This window comes from Mastigoproctus giganteus, chromosome 14, assembly GCF_048544385.1.
Source record: "Mastigoproctus giganteus isolate SK-2022 chromosome 14, ASM4854438v1, whole genome shotgun sequence".
NCBI classification, from domain to species: Eukaryota; Metazoa; Arthropoda; class Arachnida; order Uropygi; family Thelyphonidae; genus Mastigoproctus; species Mastigoproctus giganteus.
In genome coordinates, this window is record NC_143588.1 from 122672004 (window position 1) to 122691945 (window position 19942).

The following is a 19942-nucleotide window of genomic DNA, read 5'->3' on the forward strand; positions in this document are numbered from 1 at the left end:
TGTTTGGTGTGACATAAGCACTGGGAAAGGAAAAATGAGAGTAGGTGTGTGTTATAGGCCTAATGAATCTGATGAGTATAATGAGCAATTGTGCAGAGAAATAGAGTGGGCCAGTAAATCAGTGTCTTAATGAGTGATTTTAATTTCCCAAAGATTGACTGGAATTTGTGGGTTGGTCACTCACACACTAGCAAGGCTTTTGTAGATTTATTGGATGACTGTTTACTACAGCAGCATGTTCAGGAGGCAACTAGAGGGAGTAATACTCTTAATCTGATTATCAGTAGTGATTCTTCATACATCACGAATCTGCAGATAAAGGAACCACTAGGTGGCAGCAATCACAGTGTGCTGAAGTGGGATTTACTCAAAGAGTTGACTACAATTGGGAGGTAAAGGGAAGGGTTTTTGCTTTCGTAAAGGTGTCTATGGTGGTCTAAGACAGTATATAATTTCCATATGGTAGGACCAACTGATGATGTTACCAACAGCAAATTCAAAATGAATGGGAAGCATTCAAAGAATTAATCTTGGAAGCTACTAGGCTTTTCATATCACCTAAGAAATACTATTCATAATTTAGGCCTAAATGAATGTCAGATGAACTAATTAGACATGTGGCAGAGGAAAAACACATGCATCGGATACATATAAATTAGTCTGTAACCAAGTCACAAATGAGGTTAAGCAGGCAAAAGCAGATTACGAGAAATCTTTGGCAAAGGATGCAAAGAAAAACAGCAAAGAGTTCTTTACTTATGCAAACTCTAGAAGGAAGGGGATTAATCAGATTGGTCCACTTGATATCAATGGTTCAACTGTTGATGATCCTGCTCAGGTAGCTAACAAACTAAATGAATATTTTGCATCGACATTCACACATGAGGAGCTATTCAGTGAGGGGATTGTCAGAGGTGTATTCAACTCTGGCAGTAAGCTAGATAATCTTGTAATAACTGAGTAAAATGGAAGAGAAATTGTTGAAGAAAGAAATTGTTGAAATTGTTGATAAACACAAGAAAGGCACCTGGGGTGGATGGAATCTATCCAGTTATATTAAAGGAGGCAGCAAAGGAAGTAAGCAAACCCTTAGCCATAATTATGAGAGCTTCCTTGGATTCAGGGGAGGTACCCATGGACTGGAGATGTACAAATGTTACCCTAATCCACAAAGGAAGATCAGGGGAGGTGACACAGGTAATTACAGACCTGTTAGTTTAACTTCTATTCCAGGGAAATTAATGGAGGCACTGGTTCAAGAAGCATTGTAGGATCATCTAGACAAGACTTCAGTTATAGCTCGGACACAGCATGGGTTTGTTAAGGGTTTGTCTTGTCTTACTAATTTGATTGGATACTACGATGTCGTCACAAAGTTACTGGATGCAAAGAATAATTTTGATATCACATATTTGGATTTTAGAAAGGCTTTTGATACTGTTGCTAATGGATGACTGCTGCACAAAGTGGAGCAGTGTGGTATTGGAGGCAAATTGCTGCTATGGATAAAGGGATGGTTGAGTGGGAGAAGACAGAGTGGTAATCAATGGACACTGCTCTTCGTGGACTAATGTTATTAGTGGAGTCCCTCAGGGTTCAAGTGTTGGGTCCATTGTTGTTTTCTGTATTTATCAATGATACTGATGACGGTATATCAGGCTTAATGTCCAAGTTTGCAGACGATACAAAGGTCGGCAGGGTTGTTAATGACAATAATGACAGTACGCTGCTGCAACAGGATCTAGAAAAGTTGAGCAGATGGGCTGAGAGGTGGCAAATGAAGTTTAACATTGACAAATGTAAAGTACTACATATGGGAAACAGTAACCCCAGAGCAACGTATCAACTCTGTGGTACCACACTGACAGTGGTAAAGGATGAAAAGGACCTGGGGTAATAGTGCAGGCAGATATGAAGTTTTCTGAGCAGTGCAGATGGTCTGCAAGAGTAGCTCATGGTGTTTTGTTAATGATATACAGGAATTTTTCTGGCAGGGTAAGGAGGTGATTATCCCCTTGTAAGGCAATGGTCAGGCCACAGCTTGAGTACTGTATACAGGTCGGAAGGCCTCATTTTAAAAAGGATGTAGAGTTGTTGGAACAAGTACAGAGTAGGGCTACAAGATTAGTGAATGGAACAAAGGGTTGCTCTTACGAAGTAATGCTTAAGTTTTTCAAATTGCAGTGTCTGGAGTCTAGGCACCTGCGAGATGATCTGATTGAGGGTATTATAAAGCTTTGAATGGTTTGAGCATGCTCAATGCTGATGGGATTCTTCTTTTGGCTCAGAATAATCACCTGAGAGGGCATAAATTCAAATTGAGGAAAGACAGTTGTAGGATAGATGTGTGGAAGTTCGCCTTTAGCCAGCGGGTGATTGATTGGTGGCACAAACTTCCATCTGTCATTGTGGAAGTTGATAGCTTAAACAGATTCAAGGCAGAACTGGATAAACATCTGGAGCGAGTGGATAGATGAAATGAGAAGGATCTGTGTGTTTTTTTTTTTTTTTTTTTTTGGCTGATGCTAAATAAGCTCGCTTTCTTGCATCATGTGCCCTTGGTAATGCTAATAAAAGCAAATAATTTATCAAAAGAATTAGCTAACACATTGATATATGTGCTTTACTTTCTCAAATCTCCTTCCACTTCAACAACCAATGTCAAGAAAACAAAAGTATGCATCTTTTACATATGTAGGCTACTCAGGCCATATAGTGGCTACTCAGATCATATAGTGACATTTCATATAATGCTGCATATTATATATTGTGTATTATGTTTGTCTAAATGTGATTAAATGATTTTGATCACAGTTGATCACACCCAGATGCACTTCTCGATAGAAATCCTCTTCTCTCCACTCAAGATCCTAACACATGCATTCCCACTTGATATATTTAAGATTTGGTTGAGCCTGATTTTTATATGATATTCACCCATGTAGAACTACATATTAATGTTGGTGGAATGATTTTGAAAGTAATGTGAAGGCTGGGAAATGAATTAAGGCTAACCGAAAAGTGACTTGTTTAAAAACGTTTCCCAAAAGTTAAAGTGCACTCCAATTTCCTGGAGTTAACTAAAAAAATTTGGAATAAAACATCTTGCATGGAAGCATTGAAAATGTCAGTCACAGACTTTTGTTAAACCAGAATTGTGCATCCTGTATGAATGAAAGATGTTTTACTTTATGTGAAAACATCCTTGGTTTGGACGAGGGTAAGAGTTTTAGGAACAAAAAGAATCCAAACATGTTTAACGTTTTAAGCATTTATTTTTTTGACAGTTTCATCAATTTGAGGTTGCTATACATTGGTAATTTACTTACAATGGGGGTTTGTGATAGCTAAAATACAAGACATACACAACTTTCGACACTGACCAGGATAAATGCTAGGAAAGGACAATTCTTCAGCATGTTCGTCAAAAAGTAAACTTTGTGAAACATTTCATTCAACAGGAGCTATTCTTAAATATTTTCCATTGCTCCAAAAAAAGAGTTTGTTGTTGAGCAATCAAACTTTCTTCAATAGGCATAGCTTCATTTATTTCATCACGTGTACGAGTATCATTGTGTTCCATGTCTTCATCAAAGAATACTTCATCAAGCTTGATATCATACAGATGATACAAAGGAGCCGTAAGTAGATACTTAAACCAAACCCTTACATCTCGTTTAAGAACCAAGCCCATTAAATAACTCTATTTATGAATTTTCTTATATTTGATAAGAATGCTAACACAATAATTGTCATCCATACTCTGAGGCAAATGACTGACTGTCGAATTAACATTTACAGAAACATTTATAATTTGGCCCAAAATTTCATATTGGCCGAAACCATGTCTTAGTCTTCTAATTTGCAAGAACGGTATATGAGGAGAAATGAGTCGCTCAGTCACTAAATCCAATCGATGCAGATGAGGTGGAATAGCAGGATGAACAAAAGCGCTGCTCTTCGAAAATGTTGGAATGGAATTGTTTCTGGGAGATGCTTGACAAGTATTACGAGCCTTCATAGTCATATTACATCTCAGTTGGAAATTCTAAGAGAAGCAACTTCCTGGAGTGCACAATTTTACATCATTTTCATAACATAATCGATCACAGATATCACAAACAGCTCCAAATGTATTTTTCCAAAATTGCCTTTCAAATTCTTTATAGGAGTTAAGGTCATGTTCGATGTTCTCGTAAGCGATTTCGTGCTCAACTACTGTTAAAACTGCGGAGGGTCTACAACAGGCAACTGAGCTGAAATATGATTTTGTTTCTTTTTTGGATAATTCAATCGAAGCTTGTTGTTGCAGTATATTCTGTCCAGCAGGTTCAGGAATCAATTGAAAATCCTCAGGTAATTCATTTGAAATCAAATCTTCTGGATCAAAATCTTCAGGAAGTTCTTGAATATAATTTCATGATGTCCAGCTTCTTCATGAGAAGTCTACTATATATATATATATATATATCAGCATAAATACACCATAGTTTACCCATAAGTCTAACTACATACGTAGTGTAACAGCATCATTTAGATTTTATCTCATATTGTGGCTACCTTCACAACGAGATACCAGGTATTGCACTACTTCAAATAGATAACTCTTCTCTAGTAGAGGAGACTACTGTTATTTATTCTCAGTGGGCACCAATATATATAGTTAATTTCTACCCATAACATATTATGCCTTGTGCATTTAGTCTTCAACATGAGAAGTCTACGTAGAAGGTTGACGTTGATCAAAATCTTGAGAAGCAGATTTTATTAAACTGCATTTTTTTTTAACTCTCTTTTGTTGACATGGGAGGCTTCTTCGGTGGCTTTGATGCTTTTTAATTCTTGCATAATTCCCTCAAACTTAACCACCGACAGCACGCCGCTCTTCCCTCTATAAGAAAGGACAACTCTATCGTCGTGCTTCCCGCTGACAAGAGACGTCACACTGTCATATTAGACTGGTTGGCCTACCCAGAGCAAGCCCTGGTCCTCCTACAAGACCCCAACGTCTATGAACCCGTAACGGATCCGCCCATTAGTCTTAGGACATCTGAAGTCATATGTTAATAAACTTGTCTATGCATGGCTTAAAGCTAAGAAAATTTCTACTCCGACTCAGTGGCTTCTTCATGCCACAGGCTGCCAACTACGCCAGTTTTATGGCCTACCTAAAATCCATAAGCCAGGTGTTCCTCTCTGGCCCATAGTGTCCTGCTGCAATGCACCTACATATGAACTATCCAAATATATTGCACGATTCCTTATACCTCTTGTAGGAAATACCACTAACACTGTCTCTAACAGCGGCAAGTTCATTCACCTTATTAAAGAGCTTTTGATTTCTGACGAGGTTATGGCGTCATTCGATGTAGTGTCCCTGTTTACATCAATCCCAGTCCAACAGGCCGTAAACTGCACCAAGAGGCTTCTAGAAAATGATCCAAACCTAACAAACAGAATATCACTGTCCACTGTCCACTGATGACATCTGTGCCCCCCTCAACCTGTGCATGTCAGGCAGTGTCTCTACCTCTGAGGATTCCTTATACCAGCAGGTATGGCACTGCCATGGGTGCCCCTGTTAGTTTTTTTTTTTTTTTTTAACGAAAACCCGAAACACGAAAGGTATCAAAACCTATAGTACTTAGTACTGTGCATGGGTTGAAGGAGAAGTATGGGGGGAGAGGGATGCCGGAAACTTTGCTCTAGAGACTAAACATGGGTTTCACCACTTCAAGCCTCCAATAAGCAAAGAGGTGGTATTTCACCGGTTGATGAAAGTCATCTACCACCTAGGACCGCGTTATGGCCAACATCGCCATGGAAGAACAGATATTCCTGAACCCACCAGTATCTATTAAAACATGGTGCAGATATGTCAATGACATCTTCACCGTCATCCCATGTGGCTCTGAAGCAACATTGCTAGAATATCTCAATTCCTTGTCAACGTTCATCCAGTTTACTCTAGAGTTAGAAGTAGATGCATCTCTCCCATTCTTGGATGTCCTGGTAAAATGCGTGAGCCCACATCTAGAAACCTCAGTATACTGTAAGCCAATGTGGTGCGGACAGTTCACAAACTATAGATCCGGCCATGCCTCTAGCCATCTCTACAGCACTGCCCACACTCTATTCTCCAGCACAGATGAAGGTAGGTGCAATGAGATTTCCAGAATGAGGACAGACTTGATCAATTGTGGCTGCCCAACCCACATATCGGACAAGTGCTTATTACAAGTGCAGGAGCTAACAGTCCATCCGAGACCGCCATCAACTCAGGACAACGTGCCTTCCGCCTACATTCCCTACTATCCAGGAATGTCAGGCCGGATCTCAAAAATCCTCCGAGAATACCACACAAAATGCGTGCAGCTGCCTGGTAGAAATTTACGTTCTCTAGTTTCTAATGTAAAGACTCCAGTCATCCCTCTCTTATGCAGCGGTATGGTATACAGAATAGCCTGCAAAGATTATGACAGCTGCTACATAGGAGAGACCTTGAGATGTCTTCAAGACCACCTAGCAGAACACAACAGATCGATTCGCTTTGCTGAGACTGACCAGTCCGCAATCACAGAACACTACTGGTCGACCCACCACAACCTCAATCCCAAGGTATGTTCGTGTCAGACGGCACCTGGCATTTCTCCCAACTCCGCTACCTCAATCCCAAGCAGGACTACGAAGTAATTAACTAGTCCAGACACTTTCACTACCGCCTCTGTTGAGAGGCGCTTAATATATTGTGTAATTCAAGAGCCATGTACCGCTGCAAAGGCTACACCCCATCTTAGAGGCAACTGTTTTAAGTCTAGATAAGCGCTGGAGGCAAAACTATGCATGTCCATGCAACAACAATGAACATCGGTTTAATGGTTGAATGGCCTACCTTGTGCCCTCGCACGCACAACTGTGTCCGTTAAAATAATTTTTATCTCTAAAGTTTCCTTTCTTTTTGTTGATAAAGAGGCACATTCAGCCTCAAAAGCTCTAATGTATAATTAAAGATATTTTTACTGGATACATATGTTACCATTATTTCATAACACTATGGGTTCCAGTACAACAGTCCCATTTATCCTCCCTCAATTTCGCTCAGTTGGAGTTTAAGCCATCTTTGAAAGATTCTTATAGGTTAACTGAAATTAGATTTGGCATTTTTACAGTTCAATAGTTAGCGAAATCCATTTGTAGAATAGTAGTAGTAGTAGTGGCATGTGATGCAAGAAAGCAAATGTATGAGCTTATGCAGCATCAGCCAAAAAAAAAAAAAAAATACACACCATTCCCTCCAAATGCCTGTCCAGTTCCTCCTTAAATTTATTCAACATATCAACTTCCACAACGTCAGATGGAAGTTTGTTCCAGCAATTAACCACCCGCTGGCTAAAGGCAAATTTCCGCACATCTATTCTACATATGTCTTTTCTTAATTTGAATTCATGCCCCCTTAGGTTCATAATCTGAACAAGTGGAAGGATCCCATCAGAATTCAGCGTGCTCAACCCATTCAAGGCTTTATACACCTCAATCAGATCACCGCGCAGGTGCCTAGTCTCCAGCCACTGCAATTTGCAGAACTTAAGCCTCTCTTGGTAAGAGGATCCCTTCATTCCCCTCACCAATCTTGTTGCCCTTCTCTGTACACGCTCAAGTAAATCTACATTCTTCTTAAAATGGGGCCTCCAGACCTGTACGCAGTACTCAAGCCGTGGCCTGACCATTGCCCTATACAGAGGGATAATCACCTCCTTTTCCCTGCTAGCAAAATTCCTATATATCATTGACAAAACCCCATGACCTGCCCTGGCAGCCAGTCTGCATTGCTCAGAAAACTTCATATCTGCCTGCACAATTACTCCCAGGTCTTTTTCATTTTCTACCACCTTAAGTGTAGTACCACACAGTTGGTACGTTTCTCTGGGGTTACTTCTACCCATATGTAGTACTTTGCATTTGTCAAGGTTAAACTTCAGTTGCCACTTCTTAGCCCATATGCCCAAATTATCTAGATCCTGTTGCAGTAGCACACTGCCATTAACAACCCTGCCAACCTCTGTATCATCTGCAAACTTCGACATTAAGCCTGATATACCTTCATCAATATCATTGATAAATATACAAAACAACAGTGGACCTAACACCGAACCCTGTGGGACTCCACTAATAACATTAGTCCAAGAAGAGCAGCACCCATTGATTACCACCCTCTGTCTTCTAGCACTTAACCATCCTTTTATCCATTGTCGGAACTTACCCTTAATTTCATTCTGCTCCAATTTGTACAATAGTCTTCCATGCGCAACAGTGTCAAAAGCTTTCCTGAAATCTAAATATATGATATCAAAATTATTTTTCGCATCCAGTTCCTTTGTAACCACATCATAATATCCTATCAAATTTGTCAGACAAGACTTTCCCTTAACAAACCCATGCTGTGTCTGAATTATTGCTGCAGTCTTGTCTAGATGATCCTGCAATGCATCTTTAACCAGTGACTCCATTATTTTACCCGGAACAGAAGTTAAACTAACTGGTCTGTAATTACTCGTGTCACCCTTCGATCCCCCCTTTGTGAATTGGGGATACATTTGCACATCTCCAGTCCGTGGAAACCTCCCCTGAGTCCAAGGATGCTCTCATAATTATGGCTAAGGGTTTGCTTAGTTGCTTTGCCGCCTCCTTTAATATAACTGGATAGATCCCATCCACGCCAGGTGCTTTTCTTAAGTTTAACTTCAACAATTTCTCTTCCACTTTGCTCTCAGTTATTACAAAATCATTAAGTATCTTGCTACAATTTGATAACCTTCTGCAATTTTCAAACCTTAATAATTCCTCACATGTGAATGTAGATGCAAAATACTCATTCAGTTTGTTTGCTATCTGAGCAGGATCATCAACAGTCGAACCATCGATGTCAAGTGGACCAATCAGATTCATCCCCTTCCTTTTAGAGTTTATATAAGTAAAGAAATCCTTGCTGTTTTTCTTAGCATCTTTTGCCAAGGATTTCTTGTAATCTGCCTTCGCCTGCCAAACCTCCTTTGTGACTTGATTACAGATTAACTTATATCTGCCATAGGCTTCTGAGTCGCTTGATAATTTATATGCATCCCATGCATTTTTCTTCTCTGTTACGAGTCTCATTAGTTCATTTGACAGCCATTTAGGCCTAAACCTTGAACAATATTTCTTAATAGGTATGAAACTTTTAGTAGCTTCCACGATTAATTCCTTGAATGCTTCCCACTTAGAATTTACTGTTGGTAACATCGTCAGTTGATCCCACTGTACAGAATTTAAAAACTGTCGGAGACCACTGTACTCGCCTTTACGGAAGCAAAAACCCTTTCCTTTACCTCTGATGGTAATTAAATCTTTAAATAAATCCCACGTCAATACACTGTGATCACTGCCACCTAGTGGTTCTTTTATCTGAAAATTCCTAATACATGAATGATCACTACATAGTACGACATCATGACCATAATTTGACATCATAAGCAAAAACTACTGCAAGAAGTGATTCTTGTTTGTTGAAGTGGTTGTTTTATCGTTGCAATCAAAACCATTTAAATTTTTATATGGTTTAATCGATCAGCTATTAAAATCTAACAGCTGGAACCAAAGTTATGAACAATGTAATGTTTTATGCTCATGCCCGCTACTTACTTATGCTACATAATGTTGAAGGTGATCAATATCCCGAGAAGCAGATTTCATTAAACTCTGAATTTGTTTCATTCTCTCTCTCTCTCTCTCTCTCTCTCTGATTTTGAACTCATTCTTTTGTCAACATGAGAGGCTTTTTCGATGGCTTTGAAGCTTTTATCCTTGCATAATATTACAACCCACTATTGAATAGCTAGTGAGTGAGTTAGCATCATTTAGGGAGTGATATCATTCCCATCTCTTAGTATGAACGATGTAAGCTTTTATTCTCACCCTCAATTTACTGTATCGAGTCATGTTAGTGACTGAGTTAGCATCGCTAGTGCCATTTAGGAAGTGATGTCATTTGCACCATTTCAGAAAGAAAATTTCATTACCAATTGGTTTTGCTTCAATCCGAAAGTGTAGTAGGTGCCACAAAAGATATTTTCACATTAAAAAAAAAAAAACGCACCTATGCCTTCCTTCCTCATGCAGGTAACTATCCACTTGATCCTTTCACTTCCACAAACTGTCCTCAACTGCCCATAGAGACTTCTTATTCAAGAAATTAATAATTCAATGCTTTGGAAAAAATTTCCTATAATCCAGTTTAAACTTTTCCCCCATAATTTGAATTTATGACAAGTTCTTGAAACTGAAAATTCTGCATTTGTGCATTCTACTTTCTGCTCTCAGAGAGTTACAGATATCATTAATGTTTCCTGTCTTCGGACCCTTTCAAGAAATCTTATGCTTTTTTTTAAGCGTGGTCATATAATTGCCCAATGCAGTGGATTTCTCTCTACCTCTAGAAGAAAATGTTCAATAAATAACTGGCAGGGTACCATGGACCTTGACTGCTTGGAGAACTTCATGCCCGACCAATCTCCCAAATCCCTTTCTTCCTCTACAGTTTTTAATTTAACCACACCAAGTGCATAAGTTATTCTGAGGTTATTATTTTGTTGCATTACAAAATAGCAGGCACTTCTTTGACAAGCCTTGGGCCAATTCAAGTCATCCTACAAAAGCACTGTTTAGCACTGATCATTAAACAGTTTCCCAATTGTGTGTAAATATCGACTCAGGCCCCCATCCCTTTGTTGATATAACTTAGAAATATTAGAAACAAACAGTAGTTCCAGAACCACCCTTTGGGGGAGGGGATCCCATTTCTAACATTAAGCCAAACTGAACAATAACCATTAACTAATAATTAATAACTAATACTTATGGATAGGCGAAATGGGAAGGGTTTTTTTTTTTTTTTTCTTTAATATGAAAACATCTTTAGCGACACCTACTAAATTTCAGACTGAAGTAAAACTAATTTAATAATTTTCAAGTAGATATTTACAGTATACCCAGTATAAAATAAAATATAAGTACAAATTCAGTAGCTTTCGGAACACGTGTCCCTTTATCAACTGACAAATTTGAATACATTACAAGCAAAGTGTGGCACGTTACTCATGCGTCATTGTTGTAGCACGGACGTGTGCTGCCTTATGCCAGTGATCATCCATCAATAAAACGGTTGTCTCTAGGATGGGATGTATACGCATGCCTTTCTGGCGATTTAATGCCTTAGGGTTGTTTATTATGTTTAGTGACTCTAGCCATAGGCGGTGGCGAAAGTGTCGCGCGTGGTCCACTATCTCAAAGTCGCGCTTGGGGTCAAGATCGTGGTTGGTAGCCCAAAAATGTTCTGCAAGCGCGGACTGGTCAGTTTCGGCAAGCCGGATTGCTCTGTCGTGTTCCGTGAGGCGATCCTGGAGACGTCTCGATGTCTCACCTACGTAGCAACTGTTACAGGCCCTACAGGTGATACGGTACACTACATTGCTGCGAAAGACAGGTGTGACAGGGGTCTTCACACTGGAGACAAGTGAACGTAGGTTCCTACCTGGTAATTGCACACATTTGATGTTGTAACTTCTCAGGATCTTCGAGATACGTCCTGACACTCCTGGATAGTACGGAATGTAGGCGGATGATATGCCGACTTGCTTCGGAGTTCTTGGGTTGGAAGTAAGTTTATGAGTATTTTGCATCTACATTCACACGTGAGGAATTATTACAGTTTGAAAATGGAAGAAGGTTATCAAATTGTAGCAGTGTGCTTAATGATTTTGTAATAACTGAGAGCAAAGTGGAGGAGAAATTGTTGAAGTTAAACATAAGAAAGGCACCTGGGGTGGATGGGATCTATCCAGTTATATTAAAGGAGGCGGCAAAGCAACTAAGCAAACCCTTAGCCATAATTATGAGAGCATCCTTGGATTCAGGGGAGGTTCCCACGGACTGGAGATGTGCAAATGTATCCCCAATTCACAAAGGAGGTTCGAAGGGTGACACGAGTAATTACAGACCAGTTAGTTTAACTTCTGTTCCGGGTAAAATAATGGAGTCACTGGTTAAAGATGCATTGCAGGATCATCTAGACAAGACTGCAGCAATAATTCAGACACAGCATGGGTTTGTTAAGGGAAAGTCTTGTCTGACAAATTTGATTGGTTATTATGATGTGGTCACAAAGGAACTGGATGCAAAAAATAATTTTGATATCATATACTTGGATTTCAGGAAAGCTTTTGACACTGTTGCGCATGGAAGACTACTGTACAAATTGGAGCAGAATGGTATTAAGGGTAAATTGCTACAATGGATAAAAGGATGGTTAAGTGGGAGAAGACAGAGGGTGGTAATCAATGGGTGCTGCTCTTCGTGGACTAATGTTATTAGTGGAGTCCCACAGGGTTCGGTGTTGGGTCCCCTGTTGTTTTGTATATTTATCAATGATATTGATGAAGGTATATCAGGCATAATGTCGAAGTTTGCAGATGACACGAAGGTTGGCAGGGTTGTTAATGACAGTAATGGCAGTGTGCTACTGCAACAGGATCTAGATAATTTGGGCAGATGGGCTAAGAAGTGGCAACTGAAGTTTAACCTTGACAAATGCAAAGTACTGCATATGGGTAGAAGTAACCCCAGAGAAACGTACCAACTGTGTGGTACTACACTTAAGGTGGTAGAAAATGAAAAAGACCTGGGAGTAATTGTGCAGTCAGATATGAAGTTTTCTGAGCAATGTAGACAGGCTGCTAGGGCAGGTCATGGGGTTTTGTCAATGATATATAGGAATTTTGCTAGCAGGGAAAAGGAGGTGATTGTCCCTCTGTATAAGGCAATGGTCAGGCCACGCCTTGAGTACTGCGTACAGGTCTGGAGGCCTCATTTTAGGAAGGATGTAGATTTGCTTGAGCGTGTACAGAGAAGAGCAACACGATTGGTGAGGGGAATGAAGGGATCCTCTTACCAAGAGAGGCTTAAGTTCTGCAAATTGCAGTGGCTGGAGACTAGGCACCTGCGCGGTGATCTGATTGAGGTCTATAAGGCCTTGAATGGGTTGAGCACGCTGAATTCTGATGGGATCCTCCCACTTGTTCAGAATACGAACCTACGGGGACATAAGTTCAAATTAAGAAAAGACAGATGTAGAATAGATGTGCGGAAATTTGCCTTTAGCCAGCGGGTGGTTAATTGCTGGAACAAACTTCCATCTGTCGTTGTGGAAGTTGATAGGTTAAATCAATTTAAGGAGGAACTGGACAGGCATTTGGAGGGTATGGTGTGATTTTTTTTTTTTTTTTTTTTGGCTGATGCTGCATAAGCTCCTACACTTGCTTTCTTGCATCAAGTGCCAATACTACTACTACTACTACTACTACTAATGTAGGCGGATGATATGCCGACTTGCTTCGGAGGTCTTGGGTTGGAAGTAAGTTCTTGTGCCTGTAACAAGCATCTGTTTAGTACATGGGATGGATAGCCGCATCTGATTAGGTCCGCCTTCACACGGGAGATCTCGTTACGTCTAATTGTGTCGGTGCTGGAATGGCTCCAGGCCCTGGAGAACAGGGTGCGGGCAGTGCTATTGAGATGGCTTGGAGCGTGGCCGGACCCGTAGTTGGTGAATTGACCGCACCACATGGGTTTGCGGTATACTGAGGTCTCTAGATGTGGGCCTACGCGATGCACTAGCACGTCCAGAAACGGGAGCGAACCGTCCACCTCTGATTCTACGGTAAACTTGATGAAATTGGATAGAGAGTTGAGGTATTCTAGTAGTACCGTTTCAGAACCACGTGGTATTATGGTAAAAATATCGTCGACGTATCTACACCACGTTGTAATAGGTGTAGGTGGGTTCTGGTGTATCTGCTTCTCCAGATCTTCCATGGCGATGTTAGCTACTACATGAACTGACAGGGGCACCCATAGCAGTGCCATGTACTTGTTTGTAGAGTGAGTCTTCAAAGGTGAAGATGCTGCTAGAGAGGCATAGGTTGGGGGCGGTACAGATGTCATCAGTGGATAGTGACGTCGTGGATTGGAGGCTTAAGTCGCTCTCAAGGAGCCTTCTGGCGCAGTGCACGGCCTGTTGGACGGGAATCGAGGTGAATAAAGAAACCACGTCAAATGATGCCATGACAGAGTTATCAGGGATTGAAATGTCCTTAATGATGTTAATGAATTCACTGCTGTTTTTAACGGTGTGAGATGTATTACCTATAAGAGGCGAGAGGAGGCTCGCGATGTGTTTGGACAGTTCATACGTTGGGGCACTGCAGCAAGACACTATAGGTCTGAGAGGAATACCCGGTTTATGGAATACCCGATTCCTGTCCAACAGGCCGTGCACTGCACCAGAAGGCTCCTTGAGAGCGACTTAAGCCTCCAATCCAGGACGTCACTATCCACTGATGACATCTGTACTGCCCTCAACCTATGCCTCTCTAGCAGCATCTTCACCTTTGAAGACTCACTCTACAAACAAGTACATGGCACTGCTATGGGTGCCCCTGTCAGTTCCGTAGTAGCTAACATCGCCATGGAAGATCTGGAGAAGCAGATACACCAGAACCCACCTACACCTATTACAACGTGGTGTAGATACGTCGACGATATTTTTACCATAATACCACGTGGTTCTGAAACGGTACTACTAGAATACCTCAACTCTCTATCCAATTTCATCAAGTTTACCGTAGAATCAGAGGTGGACGGTTCGCTCCCGTTTCTGGACGTGCTAGTGCATCGCGTAGGCCCACATCTAGAGACCTCAGTATACCGCAAACCCATGTGGTGCGGTCAATTCACCAACTACGGGTCCGGCCACGCTCCAAGCCATCTCAATAGCACTGCCCGCACCCTGTTCTCCAGGGCCTGGAGCCATTCCAGCACCGACACAATTAGACGTAACGAGATCTCCCGTGTGAAGGCGGACCTAATCAGATGCGGCTATCCATCACATGTACTAAACAGATGCTTGTTACAGGCACAAGAACTTACTTCCAACCCAAGACCTCCGAAGCAAGTCGGCATATCATCCGCCTACATTCCGTACTATCCAGGAGTGTCAGGACGTATCTCGAAGATCCTGAGAAGTTACAACATCAAATGTGTGCAATTACCAGGTAGGAACCTACGTTCACTTGTCTCCAGTGTGAAGACCCCTGTCACACTTGTCTTACGCAGCAATGTAGTGTACCGTATCACCTGTAGGGCCTGTAACAGTTGCTACGTAGGTGAGACATCGAGACGTCTCCAGGATCGCCTCACGGAACACGACAGAGCAATCCGGCTTGCCGAAACTGACCAGTCCGCGCTTGCAGAACATTTTTGGGCTACCAACCACGATCTTGACCCCAAGAGCGACTTTGAGATAGTGGACCACGCGCGACACTTTCGCCACCGCCTATGGCTAGAGTCACTAAACATAATAAACAACCCTAAGGCATTAAATCGCCAGAAAGGCATGCGTATACATCCCATCCTAGAGACAACCGTTTTATTGATGGATGATCACTGGCATAAGGCAGCACACGTCCGTGCTACAACAATGACGCATGAGTAACGTGCTACAACAATGACGCATGAGTAACGTGCCACACTTTGCTTGTAATGTATTCAAATTTGTCAGTTGATAAAGGGACACGTGTTCCGAAAGCTACTGAATTTGTACTTATATTTTATTTTATACTGGGTATACTGTAAATATCTATTTGAAAATTATTAAACTATGGACCCCAGTACTCCAGGCCCATTTGTCACTAAAACTAATTTGTCACTAATGATGATTTGGCAGAGTAAGTAGCGGACTGAAATAATGTGGTAATGAAAATGGGAGATGGAAATAACTCAAATGAAATCATTTCTATAAAGGTTACTAATCTTTACGTTTCTTTTAGGTATTTTGATTTGTATATATAGATTACAAAATTAAGAGCTTTTGTATTGTAAATATTTTATTGATCATGCACAAATTTCCATAATTTTAGCTGGAAGACAAGATACAATGGATTTATGATAATTAAAGTAATAGACATTTACTTGTGATTGCAACGTATCTAAATGTCTCTGGAAAACAGTGTTGATCGAGGTACCCAATCTTATAGTTGAAATTGGTAGATCGAACGTTTCTTGCAGGAAAGTAATTAACAGTTTAGTTTCTCCCAATCTGAAGTTAATTTTGAAATCGCCACTCATGATCATGGCTATGCCGGTATGAATATGGCAGCAAAATGAAATGAAGTCAATTATATCCTGTATCATTTATTTTTTTGGCTGGTCAAAAGCCATAGGCTTCTTTGCACCACATGCGGCAATTGCTAATACTAATTCTGATGTCACCGTTAGGGTAGACAAATCTGTTCGACTTAGATATCACTAGAATGGCGATGTTCTTAAGCTATCCTCTACAGCTATTACACACAAGGATCCCGACAACATTGGGAAATGAAGTGTGTATCAATGGTGTATCTTTAGCAGTTGATTTATTTGTGTCATTTTCAAACCATGGACTATTGCAAATGTAGCATACAGAACAGAAATCATTTTTCATAAATATCCTTTCAAACTCTCGATGACAATGATCAAGGATGGAATTCAGGATCATTTAGATAGAAATGGAATTATGAAGAATACTCAGCATGGTTTTGTAAAGGGAAAATCATGTTTAACTAATCTGGTCAGCTATTTTGACAGGGTCACTCAAGAACTCGACTTAGGGAATAATTTCGACATAATTCATTTGGATTTCAAAGTATTTAACTCAGTCCCACATGAGCGGTTACTCAATAAGATGGATAGCTGGATGGCTTCAGGGCAGGAGGCAGAGGGTTATGATAAATGGTTATTCCTTAGATTGGGTTGATGTAAGAAGTGGGGTTCCCCAAGGTTGGACCACTGTTGTTTTTAATTTTTATAAATGACATCGATGAAGGGATAGAGGGCATGATGTCTAAATTTGCAGATGATGTAAAGATTAGTAGAGTAGTTAATGATCACCGCCAAGCAGTGCTTCTACAGAGTGACCTAGACAGATTTCAGGGATGGTCAGAAAAATGGCAGCTAGGCAAAGTGTAAGATATTACACCTGGGGAACAGTAACCTCAAAATAACTTATACATTTGGTGGAGTTGAACTAAAATGGTAGCAGAGGAAAGGGACTTAGGTGTTACGATAAAGTCAGACATGAAGTTCTCTGAGCATTGCAGACATGCTGCAAGGTAGGCTCATTGTGTCCTATCAATGATTTATTGAACAATTCCTAGTAGAGATAAGGACATCATAATCCCATTATATAAGGCTCTGGATGGGTATAAGTAAAATAAATGAGGACAAAATTTTCAGTTATAAATGATTATAGAATTATGGGCCATAATTTTAAGTTATGGGGGAGGTGTTTAGGTTGGATTGCAGAAGTTATGTTAGCCAGTGAGTCATAAGTTACTGGAATAAGTTACCTACATGGGTGGTAGAGACCGGCAGTTTAGGGAATTCAAAAGTCAGCTGGATAATTATCTAAGGGGGAAGGGGGGAAGAAACATATAGGTTGTCTATTTCCCTTTCTCTTATTAATTATTATTTTTAAAATTTTCTTATTATTTATTTTATTTTATTTTTTGGCTGGTGCAGCATAAGCCATAGGCTTCCTTGCACCATGTGGCTATTGCTAATACTATTTGGTTATTGGTCTAATCTGATTAACCCGAGACACAGTAATAAGTGAAAATTCCCAGCAGAACTGAAGTTCGAGTTACAGTATGTCCTCGTATAGCACGATAGTTGTGTTCCTAGAAACCCTCGTGCAATGCAAAATCGTGCAATATAAACAACAGGCCCTATGGGAAAAGTGGGGTTAGGTGCCGACCACCCAAGATTGAACACACATTTGGAACCAAAACATTACCAAACACAATAAATAATCGGGTAATTTTAATCGTTATAAATTACTTGCGTATTTTATAATACGTAAGTCGTAATAAAATGCTTACGTATTTTATTATGACTATTACGTAATAAAATATTGCTAATGCTTTTGCTTCTATCGTAAGCAAACTTGTTTTTTGTTTGATTTTCTATCCAAACAGATAGAAAATCGAAAAACAGATAGAAAAGACATGTGGACATGTGTGTGGACATGTGTTTTTGTAATGGGCGGCACCTAGAACGTCAGTTCATCTCCGCCTCTTATCTCTGTGAAGAACAGTACCACTGTAGAAGGGCCAGAAATAAGTAGTGTATGTTTGTGTGTATTATGTGTGTGTTCTGTTGTTGTGTCTGACCGCTTGGCTACCCAGAATCATCAGTCACCTGGACAGATGATTCTGGGTACTCGTCCACACCACGGGAAGGTGGGCCAGTCTCAATGGAGCTCGCACTGTCTCAATTCGAGACTCTAACCCACCTGATGTTGGCAAAAGATGGGCCAGATTCCTCTGGGGGCCCACTCCAGAGGAGAGAAAAAAAAAAAAAAAAAAAAAAGGATTTCCCGTGGTGTTAAAAAAAAAAAAAAAATAAATAAATAAAATTAAATAAAATAAATAATAAACAAATAAATAAAAAATAAATGAATAAATAAATAAATAGAAAATAAATGAATAAACTAATAAAAAAAAAAAAAAAAAATTTGGGAATGTTGCTCCCTATTGAGTAGCTTCACCAGACAAAGAAGTAGAATTATTCGTATAACAAATTCTTCTTCTTGTGAAAACATCGGATGCAAACTGCTGAAGAGCAACATAAGAATTCTTGTCTCCCACCAGCAAAGTTTCATGCCCATGAGAGAGTGTAGAAACTGACGAACGAAGAACATCTCTAAAGTCATTATACAGCGGACATTCAAATAAAATGTGGCTCCAATTTTCATTTTCCCCGCATTGACAAGCTTCCGTCCTAGAAAGACCAAAACGACATAGTTTTTCGTTAAGAGATCCATGTCCCGTTAAGAGGAAGGATGTATATAAATCCAAAGAGAACCAGACAGGTTTCTGCTTTACACAAAAGGTCACCTCAGGGAAAAAAGTCCTAGTAACAGATCCGACAGATGACGTATCCCAGCGTGTCTGCCATAGATTTATCATTTCATTCCACAAACGATTACGTTCTTGCTTAATATCTGAATTAATGTTCAGAACCAAACCCATAAATTCAGTTGATAGTTGGTTTTTTAACCTATAACAAAGACCTCTGTAAGCAACGTGAAGGTCCAATGGCAATACACCTGCAAGAACCTGCAGTGCAGAAGTTGAAACAGTACGACAAGCTCTTAACATACATAATAATATTGTGCGTTGCATAGTAGCCAACTTCAATCGAAATTTAACAGTTCTAAGCCTGTGAAACCATACACCTGCCGCATAAGTAGCCATAGGAAGGAATACGGCATTATAATAAATTCTCATGGTACGTCTAGAAAGTCCCCAGTCTGAACGAGAAATTTTTACAATAGCACCAGTGAATCTTCTGATCTTTGTTGTTACATTATTTAAATGAGAGACAAAATTAAGCTTTGAGTCGATTGTAATCCCAAGTAATTTAGTTTCAGAGACAAGTGGAATCCTGTTATTATTAATCTTCACTAAAGGGGGTCGTTGAGGGTTTAAATGTGATCCAAAGATCATCATTTTAGTCTTAGACAAACTTATTGTCAATTTATTATCCACTGTCCATTGAAATAAATTTTGTAAGACATCATTGGCATTACTTTCGATAGCAGATCTAGATGAACCATGAATTAAGATAGTGAGATCGTCGGCATAAGCGATGATTTTAGTGCTACTGAAACAACGGGAAATCCAATCCTGTAATACCATATTCCATATAAGAGGCCCTAAGATAGATCCCTGGGGACATCCTCGTGAGACTTCTCTAGACACCTCCTGAAATTTAGATTTCACTAAAATGTGACGATTACTGAAATAGCTTGCGA

The 19942-nt window shown here is 40.1% G+C and overlaps 1 protein-coding gene across 4 annotated transcripts in view; it reads right to left on the reverse strand.

Annotated features, from left to right (window-relative positions):
- The window catches only part of LOC150075706 (CCR4-NOT transcription complex subunit 4-like), a 494519-nt gene that overhangs the window by 60058 nt on the left and 414519 nt on the right, over positions 1-19942 (reverse strand). The window lies entirely within an intron of this gene.